General features: G+C 41.7%; 1 long non-coding RNA gene and 1 pseudogene across 2 annotated transcripts; both read right to left on the reverse strand.

The window, feature by feature from the left end:
• Window positions 1-4,680: 4,680 nt before the first annotated feature.
• Window positions 4,681-7,047, reverse strand: LOC306934263 (ubiquitin carboxyl-terminal hydrolase 28-like; annotated as a pseudogene). Its single transcript has one exon. The product of its transcript is annotated as a ubiquitin carboxyl-terminal hydrolase 28-like (transcript).
• A 2,389-nt stretch (window positions 7,048-9,436) lies between these two features.
• On the reverse strand, window positions 9,437-16,363 carry LOC306918242. The gene is made up of 7 exons (XR_013789311.1): window positions 16,269-16,363; window positions 15,425-15,534; window positions 15,185-15,266; window positions 14,558-14,653; window positions 14,297-14,392; window positions 14,021-14,116; window positions 9,437-13,536 (listed from the first exon to the last, which is right to left on the reverse strand). It is a non-coding gene; the product is annotated as an uncharacterized lncRNA (long non-coding RNA).
• Between the last annotated feature and the right edge of the window lie 939 nt (window positions 16,364-17,302).

The raw sequence follows: 17,302 nt of genomic DNA on the forward strand, positions 1-17,302 counted from the left end.
GTGTATGCAGAAATACATAAAACCTACCCCTGCCTGCCTTTGATGGTCGGGTGGCTGGTGGTTCGGGAGCTGCTTCCCTGTTACCTGAAAACAGAGTACAATATATATTCAGAGTACAATATATATTTAGATAACAATCTGTGCACGCCCAGCTTGAATGACATAATACATCTTTATCTTCCTCCCTAAACTTCTTTGCCTTTATTATTTTGATAAACATTTTTGAATAGTTCAAATAGCAAATCTACGAGCTCACAACATGTCAATGTAGATCAGTTTTTTTGTAGACTAGCTTATTTCACTGACAAACTAAATGGAAACTAAATGAAAACTACGCTATGACAACTGAAACTAAGACTAAATATAATTGACAATTTCATCACAAATAAAAACTAGACTAAAATGTTAGGGAGGGACTAGTGGACAAGAGATCCAGTATAAGTCATTTTACACTTGGTTGCATGCTGAAAATAGCAAATCTACAAGCTCACAACGCGTTGTGAGCTTGTAGCTTGTAGTACATTTTGGCCTCTGTTTTGTCACCATGGGTGGCTGGCCTGGCGTCACTGGCGTCGCTCTCTCGTTTTTCTTACGCCTCTCAATGACTGACCATCTCGTGTGGGTGGATGGTGTTGCACATTTTCACGATTCTCTTGTCCCTCCAAGCCAACAGCATCACCCTGTCGTTGTTGTGGCGCATCAGTGTCTCGCCCAGCTTCATGTTGCCAGGTTTGGTCAGCTTCTTTATCTCCGGTGGTTCCCCCCTGTGTCTCCGCATTGTCCCACATATCTGGGTTCCCAAAGACTGCAGCAATGTACACCTGTCCACTGAATTATACAGATTGTCCATGTATAAATGTTAACCTTTGTTGCACAACGATCCGAGAAGCTCCATGACAGTCGTGTCAAGCCCACAGCCTATTCCTATATATGGCTTCATGTTCCAGAGGTAGCCCGTCTTTGACTCTGCCAGGCAGTACGACTTAATACCCCATTTCACAGGCTTCAGAGGGCTGTAGGTCTTCCAAGATAGCCTTCCCTTCCAGAGCAATATACCATAGATATATAAAAATAAATAATTAGCTGGAGTGCACGCTACAATACATTATTTTGTTGCAACCTAATTCATACAAAAATGATAGCCTTCCCTTCCAGAGCAATATACCTTCAATATACCTTCACCCGTTCTGCTCTGGGGTGTACAGACTCTGAAACTTGTCCTTCAAGTAGTTCAGAACATGTCTGACCTTGAACATGCGGTCTGTGTCTGGATTCTCCTGGTCACTGAAGTGGAGGAACCTCTTGATCAGTAGAAAGCGGTTCAGTGTCATTGTGCGCCTGAAATGTGGAGTCTCACTAGCCTGACGCCGAGACCAGTGCGACTCCAGGGTTGGCTTCCTCACAATGCCCATCAGAAAGTACAGCCCAAAGAAATTCTTCATCTCTGTTACAGAGACCACCTTCCACTTCTTCACTTTGGAGTGTGGGAGCGGGTCAGGGACATAGATAGATAGATAGATAGAAGATAGATAGATAGATAGATAGATTGATAAGTTAGATTTATTTGCAGAAATTACAACCAAGTCATCAATTTGGGAAAACATCAATGTGGAATCTACACAATACACACCTTTGCGATGGACTGCGCCGCATAGCGGTTGGTCTCATCGCAGATGTACTGGAGCAGCTCATCTGTCAGGAACAGCTCAAAGAAATCCACTGGATCACTCTCTGCACTGAGGTCACAGTGAACACCCGGCTCTCCAGTAAATGGGATGTGCTGTGGCTCCCACCCATCAGCATACCAGCCTGGGGAAGCCGTTGAGTCGTCACCTAAATTACAGAAATACACAATTTAGCATACAAAAAACATGTAGAATACATCTGGTAGAGCTGTAACATGTGATGAGACTATAAACTATGATATGCATGATTTTGTTCTGTGCATTGTATTTATACCTGCTTCCATGGGAACAGAGGCAGCATTTGTAGATGATATGGTATGATGATATGTAGATGGTTTGGCTGTTCATCATCTGTAAAACAATAACAATTTCAATCAATGGAGGAGGCATGGTGTAGCATTCTCCATAGTGCCAAATGCAGACAGACTTTAGCCACATCCACACACAAGTTATTTAGCTCTCTAGATAAAGAGTACATTTCTCACCTGCACCCATGTCACTGTCCTCCTCGTCATCTTGCCACTCTTCATTCATTACCCGGTTCTAAATATATAAAAATAAATAATTAGCTGGAGTGCACGCTACAATACATTATTTTGGTGCAACCTAATTCATACAAAAATGTAGCCAATCACATACGAATTGTGGCCAACACATCCATCTATTCAGTGTTGATCCATTTTAGCCAACACATTGTAGCCAACACACATCCAGTGTTGATCATCCATTTTATTATCACACCACAACAAAATGCCGTCGTTTGGTTTTTTCCTCCCGCTGGGGGAACGGTCAGTAGTGTGAAGCAGGCCGCACTAAACTAAGCTAATCTATTTTATACTACTACAGCTATAAATGATTGCGCCTGCATGATAATCGAAATAATTTATTGTACCGTGGCTTATAGGCAATCATATAAGATGATCGCTAGAAATAAATGATTTGAATTATTTAGCATGCACGATAATATAAAAAAAAATGTTTTTACGATGACGAAGGTTTGGAGGAGGAACAGCAGCGCTGCTAGCTAGCAGCCGTCTGTCAAGCTTGACAGACGCCTACAGTTGGATGCCACCGAGCTTTCTGTTTAACTGTCCTTTTAGTTTCGCAAATGTCACAAAATTAGTTCCGAAATCAACCAGCAGGTGGAGCAGTTGAGTATATGTTTTTATAGTGCATGAACCCTGCATGGACAAGTAGGCCTATGCCTTAAAACATTATACTTTCTCTCTATAACTAAAATAAAAAAATAAAAACACCTTTTAGATATTGTATTTCTCTCATAAATAGAGAAACATTCACTCAGGCTGTTCACTTATGCCATCATCAAGTTGATGATGGCATAAGTGTGGTCCAGCCCTATGGAATATAATGGAATGTATGTGCAAATAAAATATATTTTAATTAACATCACCACAAGTATCGTTATGGCGTCTCACAACAGCGTTAGGACAAATGTCCGTAGTAAAAATAAAAGCTAAAGTGTTGTGATCGCTGCCGTCATTCGGGTAGCATCTCACGAGCAGCGCTATTTTGTTGCAGTCAAATTGCTTATTTTGCGTTTTTACATGACGTTACAGTGGAATTTAACACACGATTAACGGTGGGCTATGCACATTAAGCAATTAGCCTGTTTTTTTTAATGTAAACACATTGTGGATTAAACACACGATAATGTGGATTTAAACATTAAGCATACAGTAGCTTATGTTTGCGTTTTCTCTGTCAGTGGACACACGACTCGATTTTGCGCAAAATTGATGACTGTTAGACTCGGATAGAGTCGGATAGATGAATGGCTCATAAGCTCTCAAGATAGACCATGCAGGGATCTGTGCACTCAGTTTTGCCTCAAAAATAACTGGAGCTGCACAGGTATTAAGTTACACAGTCTAAAGGTGGCCTTACACTAGCCGATTTCTTTCAATCTGAAATCTGATAGCACCACACACTACAGGATAATCGGAGCGGGGCAGAGCAAATATCAAACATTCTTGATGTTGATCGGGGCGATCCCGATCGCACTTTGAGCGGCCCCGAGCAGATCGATTGAGTCGGGCACCCCCCGAGCGTCAAAAAATGCCCGATTATCGGCTAGTGTAAGGCCACCTTAAGACAGTCAGGCAAAACTTTCAACTGCCTGTTGAATTATCATTTATCTTTTAGGTTGTTAAGGTCCTAATTGGATGTCGTCAAGTTCCAATATGTATCTTAACAACAAGTTTAATTGCTCATAGTTGAATTTACTGAAGGAAAAACAACTTGTTGATGACACAGCAAAATAAGGATGTTAAATTGGCCTCACTCCATGTCATAGTGTGGAGCCGATTTAACAAGGGTTTAAGGTTGAAATTCTATGTTGATTCAACAATAGGTTGGCCAAACATGTACGGGGCATCAAATATGTTGAATCAACAATAGGTCTCACACGGTAAGCACCAATATGTAGTAGTTGTATATATTTAAATCAGTGGAATTCATAATTATGAAAGTTTTCAAAATTAAGAGTCAAAATCATTCTGAATTTTAGAAGGGGCACCAGTGAAATGAGTTTAGGAATAAGCACAAGATTAATTTGTATTTAACCCTTAAGTTTAAACCACTAATAAAATAATTAAAACGATTATAAAATAATCAATTATTATTTTATCTCAATAAATCTATGGAATCTGAAGGTATTATTTTATCTCAATAAATCTATGGAATCTGAAGGTAAGATATCTTTTTCCATTACATAGCCTTTCTTACTTTTGCATGTGTCAAAAACCAGTAACTTCAACTCTTGAGCAAATAATAGACTTGTTTAAAAAAATGAGTCAATTTATTTCCATACCTAAGCTATATACAAACTTAGTAGAATGGTTCACAATAATCAAATTAATTCTTAAACAAGGGTTAATGCAGGTTCAAATAGAATTTAAAAAACAAATCAAATGATAATGAAATTATATGATAGATAATGTCCTTTGCCATGAACTTAGAAACTTGATGTAATGCATCACTTTCCTGCGTGTTGGTTTGTTGAGAGCTTTGAGAGAGAGGCAGACTGGGGTCGTCTGTCTCTGGAGGAGTAGGTGTCTGATTCAGACACCGGCGGCTCTGTTGACTCGGCACGTGTCTGCCGTGTCATTCGGGGATGACTGGCCCTGAGAGCTTCTGCTGGGGGGACTGCAGCAGCCACCACCGGAGCGGGCGCGGGCGCAGGCTCTCCTTGCTGGGATGCCTGCTGCTGACAGAACTGCTCCTCCCACTCGCTGATCTCCTGCTGGAACCAACGGTTGTCTTCGTGGACGTAGCGTTTGAGGACGGGAGGCAGGGAGTCCAAGCCATGCAGGACCTGGCCCGTCTCGTCGTCTGTGTCCTCTGCGATGAGGTTGGGCAGGCTGTCATCGATGTACATAAGACAGTAGGCACTGGCGTTGGTCATGCCGCCGTAGGACTCCCGCATCAGTTCCTCCCAGGACGATTCGCTGATGGAAATGTCGTTGTACTTCATCCAGCGCTGGTTGGCATGGTCATAGATGTAGGCCCAGTAGTGGCCCACGGACGCTTGTCCCTCGTGGACCAGCACCGCATGGAGCCTTTACGGGACCTGACAGAGGCTGTTATCTGTGTACATGCCTTCCAGTGTTTGGCTGACCCTGTCAATGCTGGCCTTCAGTTCGTTGATGTTGTTCTCCGCTTCAGTCCTCCAACGCTGCAAGCAGCTCTTAACAGAATGTAGTTCCTCTTCGCTGATGCTGTGCGGGGCTGGGTGAGGTGAGTAGTCCTTGGGGGGTCTGCACTGGGTGAAAGGCTTGTAGATGGGGGTCTCTGGCAACTGGAGACCAAGCCCTCCGCTCGCGGTGTCTCCTGGCTGAGAATGACTGGTGTCTTCAGAGAGGGGGTCTGTGGGGAGCTGACTGGGGGGTGTTGGCAAGAGGCTTGCAGGTCCACAGCTGGGGATGCACTGGTGGGCTTGGTGGTGGCAAACTCCAGAACATACTGCAGCATGTCAGCCAAGGGATACTTTGTAGGTCCAGAGCCATAGTTTTTGTAGCACTCAAGTTTCTGCTGGAGCATAGCGAGCTGCTCCTTCAGTCTCTTCACGTCACCTCTCCTCCCATGGGTCTGCTCAATGCTCTTGTGAAGGTACCGATCCATGTAGACAATTTGTGGGAACTCCAGTTTCTTGTGGATCTTCTCAGGGCGTCCAAGCTGGGCATTGAACTCGAACCTTGACAGCTCAAAGGTCAGGACTGGTGGTAATTTTGAGAACCATCTCTCATGGCTAGGTGAAGAGGTTTGATCCGAATGTAGGGACTCAATATCCTTCTCTACCATGGCCCCCTCCAGACATTCATCGAGGTTATTGTAACCGTTGACTTGAAGAGGATATTGACCAAACTGCTCAATATTGGATAATGTCTTCTCTCTGTCACAAAGGTACCATAGAAAAGCTGGACCATGGGGTTTTCCTGTTTGTCCTCTGGGCTTTTTCCATTGGCAGCCAACTGGAAGGCATCCTCCAGCCAGTCCAGAAGTTTGTGGCTAAACTCACTGACATCCTGCTGGGCCTCGTTGGTCCTGAAGGCGTCTCGCAGTAACTCCACGGCCGCAGACGGATCCACGAACCTGCGTGTGGAAGCCACCATGAGGGCAAACAGACAACGCAGCTCCTGCATGAAAGCAATGTTCCTTTTGTCTGAGTGGCTCTTACACTTCTCCAACAGCTGCTCTGTCAGACTGTAGCCGAGAACCAGCCTCCTGAACACGGCCAGATGGAACAGCGACTGGATGACGGCACTGAACCAGCAGGTGTTGCCCACATTGCGGATCCCCACGGGCCAGTCGTCCATGCGGATCCAGTCTGCAGGACTGCATATCTCATTCTGGACCTTTCTTCGCTTCCGCTTCACTCTCGATGTGGTCTCCTCAGCACTGGCTTCCAGGGCCTTGTTAAATTCTCTCTCTTCCTCCAGAGCCTTTTTGGACTCCCACAGGCTGAGCTCGATGGCAGCTTGGAGTTCATCTTTCGGAACGCCTTCTCCATTGGGGATGACATCTTGTGGTTCACCGGGGTCCTGAACCTCCATAATCGGTGTGGTCAAGAGCCCAACAGCATGGCCAATATCACCCTGGCTGGCGCTTAGCACCCTGTGGAGTACTTCTGAGTTTTGGATGCCGGTGATTTCCCTCAACTGGTTCAGCAGCATTTGGCCCGCGTTCGTTGAGTTATCCCCATTTGCACTGCTGCTCTGATAAACTTTCATGGTAGAAACCGAACTTCTTGCAGTTTACAAAAAAATCAAAACAAAACAAAAAATGCTTTCAGCCCCTTATTCGAGTCAGACCAACTCCATCTGTCAAACAGCCCCTCACTCACACACACTATGCCAGCAGCTGTTCTGGTATATCTGAGGACATAGGGAGCCCAGACGCATAATAGTTTGCAGGTTTATATAAGTTAAAATGTTTTGTCAGTGAATCAATTTGACAGGGTAAAAATACCATAGTTTATTTCCAAGTATTGATTAGCATAATAAAACCGGTTTTAGTTTTATTCCCCTCGTCTACTACAACACGCTAAAGGCTAAAATAAATAAAACGAATAGAAAAGAATTGCACAAGTTACAACGGTAATAGGTATATACTAATTAACAGCAAAACATTGTCAAACGAAAAAATATATTAATCAGAGTTTGAGCTTTAAAATAAACATGACATAGCGTAGCCCTAGGCTCAACTTTCTAGCAATGAAAACCAAAATACTTTTAAGATTTAAAGAAAACATACAGTATACTGTACATATATCACCCAGCTCTGGGGCCATAGGCCAATAGCCACTGCCAGCCGCAGTAGCACATTAACAAAATAAAATAAAGACCAGGCCTACCTTATCAGCAGCATCACAGTGTCCCAATTGTTTAACCGTTTTTTTTTTTTGTTTTTTAGTCAACAATAGTTTTATTTCTTAAGTGAACTTACAGAATGTAAAGACTTTGTAGCACAAGACTTTGTAGCACCCTGAGATAATGCTTTGGTATCTCAAACAGCCTAAACAAAAGAAATGGTATAAGCTTAAACAGAAGGAATGTGCTCCAATATTGTACAGTTGGTGAAATAGTCTACATTTCAGTTTCTTCTCATTTTTGGTGGAAAAACACTATACTTGGGGCCCTATTTTAAAATAAAAAAATCAACATAGCTGAACACATTTCTTTCACAAACTCACATTCACATTTGAATACTTTCAGAAGAAATACAAAGAATCCTTTCAAAAAAAGTGAATCTTTATGCAGTCGGATAATCAATGCTTCAGAAGAACCTGGGGTAAGTCAGTGTAGGTGGGTAGGGATGTAAGTAGCTAGGTAGGTATCTAGGGGGAGTCCTCGGTGGGGGTGTTATCGGTGTCTCCAGCCAGGATATGTAATCTTGCGGTAACCTCTGACGAACCGTCACTGTATCACCATTGCGGAGACCATAACCAGAGACATCATTCAGGAGGTTGTTGGGGTTGTATTCGGGGAAATCCGTGTTGAACACCACTCTGTTTCTTACGAATGTGATCATTGATTCCGGGCTGATTCCGCGCACCACAGGCTCAGCTAAGCTGGGTTGCTGATGATTCTCCTGGAACCATCTGTCGATTTGAAAGAGGAAATACCCAACTGTGGTAGTTGTGGTAGGTATGCACCGTTTTTATTCAAAAAAATCAACATATCCACATGCTCAGGGGTTAACCTTGTGCCGTAGTCTGTTGACTACAAGACCCGCTTCAGAGAACACCCTTCCAGGGATGCAAAGGTAACGCCTCGCTAATATGGCCAGCCTCGGAAAGCGGGCCTGGTTTGCTTTCCACCATTGAAGTGGGTTACTTTCCAATTTGGGGGGACCCAGAGGAAAGCAGAATCCAAGATTGAGAGCTCGTCTATTTCTCTTTTGTTGCTCAAGCCATAAATGAGATCAATGTGATACAAAAATGAGATCTCAGCTATGGCTCCTGTTTCTCATCCTTTTCTGCTGAGAAACATGTCTCAGGTGAACCTCTGGTGATCTATACAGGAGATCTCAATAATGGCTCAAATGTTGCTCAATTCAGCAGAATTGTTGTGTCTCAAACTTTGCTCAGACAGAGCTCTCAATATTATCTCATCTAAAGCTCATTTAAGCCTTTTAGATACAGCTCAGCTTTGTCTCATAAGGGCCTCTGTTGATCTGTAAAAGAGATCTCAACATAATCTCATTTAAGACTCAGATTGGCCAGTAACCTAGCCATCAATCAGATCTTCAATAATTCATATGATCAGCTGATGCAATGTGCGTTGAATGCACAAACATTAAAAACACCATTGAAGGGCAATTACATCATTGTCCCGGGAGGCATACTTTGGTTCGACATCATTGGTTCGAAGGAGCATTGGTCCGAGATGCGTTAAGGATTGGGAGAGGGTTATGGTTAGGTTTAAGAGTGCTGCCCCGTGGGAGGTTAGGGTTTGAGATAGGTTGTCGTTATCGGACCAATGGTATGTCGGACAAACCGCATGCACCCCATTGTCCCTAACATTAAATGCCTTTGGAAATAAAGAGTTTGTTTTGTCACCTAATCATAGCAACACGAGTTAGACTTTAATATATTAGAGCCCTTTACTTCACACGGGTGGTACTTTTTAATAGAACACACCATATAACTATACCGATACCGTTTTATTGCAATAACAACTTCAGATTATAAAAAAAAAGTTTCACACTAGATCATTTCATTTGTTGGCTTTATTTTCATCATGTTCAGAAAGTACACGATGCACACATTAAATGAAAAAGAACACCACAGTAGCATACCATACAGTACCAGTGTTGTGCTGTATATCAGTGGTGCTCAAAGTTTTTCATGTCGGACCCCCAAAGTGACACATTAGAATAGAACGCGGCCCCTTATTTGAAGAGCCATTTCAGGGACCCCATAAGAGAAGATTTGTACAGCTCTAGCAGTGATTCTCAACTTGTTTAATTTCAAAGACACCCAGTTTGATATTAGGCTACATACCACCATTTAATGGCATCTCAGGGACCTCAATTTATAATGTAAATACAAAGTTAATTTAAGTCAGAGTGTAGAAATGGAACCAAATGGACGCACTGTGATTAATTTGGTTCCTAATAACAATAGTTTAGCTGGGAACCCTCTGTAATTCCCTTAAGGACCCATGGGTCCACAAATTGAGAACCAATGCTGTACATACAGAGAGCGCATAAAGCCTGCACATTGTGGCGATCCACCACAATGACCCCTCTTTTGACTGAGGTGTAAACTGGAAACAATACAGTAATAACATGAACAAAAACAAAGAGGATACAATTACATAATGGACTTCATATTACATTGAGGTTCTAGTTGAAGCACAGTTGAAGCTTCTGACAACAATCTTCACAAGCTGGACAATGTAATTACTCTCAAGACTATACAGTTTAATCGGATAGTGAATCTAAACTTTCCTGTGAATTGTCGGTTCACAAATGTCATTATAAGCAGATTTTCCAAAACTGTAATTTCTTAATTTGTATAGAGTGGACAATCTCCAATTACATTACTCCTATTCTCAAGATAAACATGTTTCTGTGGTTTCCCTCAGAATTCTCCAGACTCTGGGTCCTATAGCTCAAACACTGATCCATAGCTCTGAAGATGCGGTAATATCAGCTGTCCTAGAGCGCTCTAGGCTCTGAAGCTAACCGATTTCATAGCGCTGGGAAAGCTTTTAATTACCATTAGTCATCTTCAGAGGGTTCTAGGCTCAGATACATGGATTTCCTAGCTCTGGAACAGCTTTATTACTATTAGTCATGTTTAGAGGGTTCTAGGCTCCGACACAGAATTCATAGTTCTGAAGATAAACATACAGTAACAGTCGCAGAGGGTTCTAGGATATGAAACGGGTAATTTCCTAGCTCTGTGACAGCTGTTAATGTTGTTATTTATCTTCAGAGGGTTCTAGGCTCAGATACACTGATTTCCTAGCTCTGGGACAGCTTTTAATTACCATTAGTTATCTTCAGAGGGTTCTAGGCTCAGACACTGAATCTAACGTAGTAATTAAACAGTCCCATAGCTGTAAAATCAGAGGGTTCTAGGCTCAGACACTGAATCTGACGTAGTAATTAAACAGTCCCAGAGCTGTAAAATCAGAGGGTTCTAGGATCAGACACTGAATCTAACATAGTAATTAAACAGTCCCAGAGCTGTAAAATCAGAGGGTTCTAGGCTCAGACACACTGAATCTAATCTACTTCACATACTCTGTGAGTGTGGCCTGATGCTTGTCAGAGTTCAAAGCAGACAGTTGGAAGGCAAGTGCTGCGGTCTATGAACAGACTCAAAACACTGTCTAATCCCTCTCCAGTGTGTTTGGGAAATGTGCAGCAAACACAATGCCAGGTATGGAAGACAAATCTAACAACACCACCTTGGCCAAAACATTCTCAAGTTGTAAAACTATCCTTTTTTGTGGGATTTCAACCAAGCTCACAATGTGAAAACATGTGCCACCCGTTACATTATCATTCAAAAGTTGGGTGCCTTGCCGTGAGTATTCATTCAGAAAAACAAAATTTCTTTGTTTGTAAGAACAGAAGAAATCTATCTGGCCATATTTAATCTGCATGCCATCATGGAATGTCACAGTATTATTGTTTCTTCTTCTGTCTTTCACATACTGCTGTGAGTTGTACACAGTTCTGCCAATCTGTGCTCTTTTGAACGTTTTTACCACATGCACATTGTGTGAGCTGTGACCAAGGCACTTTTCAAAGGCCAACAGATCATCTGGTCCAAGATACTTATCAGTGGATGCACCAATCAGCATCACTTTGGTGACATGTGCACCCCAAATGTCATATCCGGTCATTTTGGCCAACAGTTTAGCAGCTACATTATCTGGGTTAATGGTTGTAGCAATACTTGGGAGACACTGTATGAGCTTAACAGCATTAACCATTTGCATAGGAATGTTCTGGGTCCCATGAATAAGACTAAGTATATGTCCATTTTTGTCCTCAAAATGAAAGCAAGAGTGTGTCCACAGAGGCCCAAGAGCCCTGACACTATCTGCTAAGTGCACAAGCAAGTGTACATTGGCGGTTAGATATCGCTCTCCATAAAGATTACTAATCTGTGAACAAAAATTCCATAGCAGTTTCTCGGCATGATCTATCTGCGCAGGCGTTATGGACTCCATCAAAAGAATGAATATTGCCTCACTAAGAAGCAGGAAATGGTTATAGTACACACCTCCAAGAGTTCCCCAGAACACAACAGGCCCAAAGTACAACAACATAGACCTGTACTCAGAAGCCTTAAAGTACATTCGGTGAGAGAAGATGGAGCGTGGATATCGTACCGAAGCAGGTGGCTTAATTTCACTAATGCGACTGTCTATTTCATGTACCGACTTGGCCATGCTAAAAGGACGTCTGGAGAATTCTGAGGAAAACCACAGAAACATGAGGAGACGCATGACCCCAAGTAGTACAGAGTGCATGTAATCGATTCCAGTACCAGCGATCACATTATAGCTGTCAAGTTTGCCAAGCCAAGTAGGACCTTTCACCCCATGTACAATGGTTTTTGTGTCATAGGCCATCCTGGCATCATTCATGTACCTTTGATGTGTACGAAGAGGGCCTTTTGGGTCGGCTTCTTGATAAGGAAAGGCATGTACATGCCCCCTTTCACCAGTCTTTACTGTCTGACCAGGCTGTTCACACTTCAAACACCCAAAATGCCCATTGAATTGTACCGAGTTCAGAACTATTGCTTTAGCTGGTAGATCACAAGTTCCTGCAATGGTCAGGACTTTGCATATGAAAGGCTCTGGTACTCCAGCAAACTGGACAAGAACACCATCCCTTTCAACTTGATTGAGAGTTTCACAAAGCGGTTTGAGAAATGTCAGCATGTCAGGTTTTGAATCTCCAAACCAAAGACCAACAAATATCATGTTTTCCCGTTTTGTGCGTTCTAGAAAACTAAGTTCATTTATGATGCAATAAAACGGCCAAACAGAGAATTTAGAGGACTTGAAGACAGGTACCCCATCAGTGTTCCACGTCAAAGAGATGTTTCTCGGATCACTTAGTGGTCCACCGTTTGTTGTGAAGGTCTGGTATAGTTCTCCGTCATATATCTCCTCTATGTTGTCACGATGTTTTTTTTGACGGGTGAACCTGAAATTCAACTTTTCTTCAAAACCTGGCTTGGCAAACAAAGACTTCAACTGTGCTTCAACTGAAACCTCAATGAAATATGAAGCTGCCCCCTCTGACACAGGCACACGACAAGCTGGACACTGGGTGTCATTACCAACAGACATAAAACAACTGTTGCAATATTTGTGCAAAAGTGTGGAGGAAGAAGCTGAGCAATCAAAAAACGCTTTAAATTTCTGCAAATTCCTAAGACACTCTGTCTGCAAATCACTTGGACAATGAATGCTAACAAGTGCGATTAAGTCACTTAAAGCCTTTCCTGTAATTTTATGTCTGTTGGCAAATGACATGATAAGCAGAAGGCTTTCAGCTACAGAAATTGGGGCATTTCTGTAAAGAGGACAATCTCCATTGTTCACTTCCTCTGCTCTGTCATGAGACGGAAAGACATCATCAAATGACCACTCATGATCACCAATTCCATCAAATGAACACTCATGATCACCAATTCCCTGAAACTCCCTTGTGCACTCTTGAGAGAAAATAAAATCTTCACCAATGGTAAGGTCAGACTCAGGTCCATTCAGCTCTCCATTATAAGAGGTGCTAGTCTCAAGCCTGGAACTGCTGGGTGCACTACAGGGATCTGGCGTCATCATGCCCGTCGGTGCTATGCAAAAAAACACAGAAGGAAGCCGAAATCATAATAAGTTCCAGCTATCAATGCTATCCATCACAACATTTTCAGCCTTAGCACCCCAATTGACAACCAAATGTGTAAACTATTTAGACATTTGTCTCGATAATCATGTTATATAATTATAATCAAATGTCTTTTCAATCATATTCTAGACGTTTTCTTTATACTATGCAATCATGGTATATATAAATAATATGTATATTGCTTTCAAATCATTTTTTTAATTGCTTTGTTGTACACCGGTTGAGGCCTCATATAAGCCCTTTGGGCTTCTTGGGTCCTAGCACTTTCCTTTTGTATCGTTTAAGTTTATTTGAAAAACATCATTGCATAACAATATGAATTATGATGTTTCTTACACTTTGAGACACAAGAGGACACATACTGTGATAAATAACACAAATCAAAACACATGTCTAATGTATTACAAATCATGTTGTGCATAACTCTATACCTGGTTCAATGTAGGAAGGCGTCCCTCTATCTGGCCTGGAAATGCTGCTCTGTGCGTAGTGTTCACAGGCATCTGGAGTCACCATGCCCGTTGGCACTATGGAGAACACAAAAAACAAGTTTAAATCATATTAGGTTCCAGCAAGTTACCTTACCTATATATATATATATATATATCCATCCATATTACCACATTTTCACCCTCAGCACAATAATTGACAACCAAATAAAACTGAGGTCTAATGGATTACAAATCATGTTGTGCATAAATCTATACCTGGTTGAATGTAGGAAGGCGTCCCTCTATCTGGCCTGGAAATGCTGCTCTGTGCGTAGTGTTCACAGGCATCTGGAGTCACCATGCCTGTTGGCACTATGTAGAACACAAAAAACAAGTTTAAATCATAATACGTTCCAGCGAGTTACCTTACCTATATATATCCATCCATATTACCACATTTTCACCCTCAGCACCATAATTGACAACCAAATAAAACTGTCTAATGGATTACAAATCATGTTGTGCATAAATCTATACCTGGTTGAATGTAGGAAGGAGTCCCTCTATCTGGCCTGGAAATGCTGCTCTGTGCGTAGTGTTCACAGGCATCTGGAGTCACCATGCCAGTTGGCACTATGTAGAACACAGGAAGTGAAAATCAGTCCATCAATCAAGTTCCTGCAGTTACCTGTCAGAATTATGTAGTCTGCATAAACAAAATATGCATATGTAAACTATATGTAACCAGATAGAGTTACTAGGTACTACCATTTTAGCCCCTATAGGTTTTCCCAAAAAGTGTTCAGTTTAAGTGAACAAACAATGGTTGGCATGAAATGCAAATGTATTCACATTACAGGAGAAAGTACAAAGTGACATCTTTAAAGATTACAAGCAAAGTCCACATACAGATATAGCTTGACTAAGTAACTCTGTGTGCTAGTTCTGAGCTCACAACCATGTCAAATTAGCTGCCACCAAACATGAAACGGAGAAGTGGCAGAGATTCTAGATGGGCAAAAGCAGCTTAACACTACTATACAACTGACCAGATACCGAATATCCTGCTCTGAAAGGGTGGTGCTATTACACGCAATCCCAATGATTACATATTGACAGATATGTAAACTGTGAAATAATAGGTTCCCCGTTCACACTACATACCTGCTGGACTCTTCTCGTCAGGGTCCTGTTGGACATTACCAGCTGGCACATCAGCTGCAGGTCTCTGCTCTTCAGGTGGTTTCTGTTGAAAGGTGAACAATAAAATGACGTGTGTGTTCAGCCTCAAATGTGTACATTATTTTGATACTCAATATCTAGCAAAGCCAAATATGAATGTGGTTAGGAAGCCTATAAAAAATAAATATTAGCCACAGACTTGTAAAAAAAAGAAACACTCACCAATAAAGTTCTTCTGTTTCGCTTAGAGGCTTCGCATGCTACCTTTCTCCTCCATCGTGGGTTAGGATTGTGTGTCATACTTGACTGGCTTGCAGGTACCACAGAAGCTCCTGAGTAAAATAGGAAAAACACAGCTTGATGTTTTGCTTTCCGTAATGTATTTCACTCTGTTGGTTATTAAAATCAATAGTATAATGTTGGGTTCAGTATAGTTATACATCACATAATTCAGTCATATTCAAATCACTTATCATATTCACCACTGTAATTTACTCTTAATGTGCAAAAATGACCATTAGCAGCCAGTAAGGTATACTTTTCACAGCATATGACTGCTTGAAACAGTTAACAATTAAGATTAAACCTCTGTGATGCATGCTCACAGGCACTGAAATGTAGGTTTACAATGTTTTCGTTCATACTAGTGCATGCATGTCTTACTCTTCATGAATCAACACAAATGACAATAAAAACGCATGAATCAAAACATTCGCCTTTTTAGACACAACATGGCGTCACCCATAGACACAGGAACCGCCTTCTGAACCTCACGTTTAGTCCCAAAATGGCGTCGGACTCACAGTTTCACTTTAACTGATTCAACTTCACTTTAAGATGTCACACTCATTTACACAGTACACACTAACATGTAGAGGAAATATATAGGTACTTATGAAGCCTATAGCTAATTCTGTTGATATTGAAGTTGGTTAACCTTTTACTTTTAACGGCAATTTGCAGTGACAAATTAACATAAATGCTTAACTAAAATGCAAACTTTTAAAGGACCGCGGGAACCCTGTCCAACAAACATAACCACACGCATTTTTTTCAAATCCCTTACCTCGATATTTTTTGTTGGTTGTCGCAGAAATCATCTTTATCGTTCCAGGATAAAGACACTGTTTACTTTGCTCCTGAGTATAGGTTTGTGTGCTCTGCGCAGCTGTGCTGTGCTTCTTCTTCTTCTGTCCTTTTTATAGCGGATCGCAACAAACCGGATGTGCATACCGCCACCTACCGTGCAAGAGTGTAATTAATCCTAAATGCATAGATTTATGTGGTCTGTCAGATGTTTAGTTGTTTTGCATCTTGTTCTATTGCTTTGTTATCACAAATAAACAAAAACGGAAATCAGGCAACCCTGGCAAAAAAATAACATAAAGAAAAACAACATAGGCCTAAAGAACCATGATGTGATGGAAGTAAAACAGATTGAACATGATTGTCAGGACATCATTTCTCAACCATTTTGGACGGGGGTGGGTTCGTTGGAATCGTGTCACCCCCCTGGGGGAGTTTTTGGGGGTCTCAAGGTTCGGGGACCCCTAGGGACCCCCAGGGACCCCCACATATTTTTGAGTGGTGTAAACCACTCCTACAACTGGCTTTGTTAGTCTGTGCAGAAAAATGAGCATGGTTGCTATGTTCACCCTGTTCACCCGGGTGTGATTTCATTACGTCAGACATGATTTAATTACGTCAGACAGGCTATATAAGACCTTACACCACTCAGTTCACACGGGTGTGATTTTTAAATATATAAATAAATATGAACACAATTTTGCCTTGACAATTAGTCTAAATTATCTTTGAGAGGATTTGATTTTTAAAATGTTGTTAAACAAAGAAAATGCATCATGATTAAATAACTGACATTCTATGAACTTTAAAATGTTGAATGTCCATCCTCAAAATACCTTGAGAACCAGTTTGACCGGTTTGTCAGATCCATTGAACTCAGTGCACTTGATTTAGGGGGGGTAGCCAAAATCCTGGCTGTCCTAGTGCAATTCTTCTAGGACTTGTAGATCGGCTATTTTGTAAACCTTCTAGGGGCTATATCTCCATGGGGAAATTATATTAGAAGCCCATCTT

This window comes from Electrona antarctica (genome assembly GCF_951216825.1).
Source record: "Electrona antarctica genome assembly, chromosome: 2".
Taxonomy (NCBI): Eukaryota; Metazoa; Chordata; class Actinopteri; order Myctophiformes; family Myctophidae; genus Electrona; species Electrona antarctica.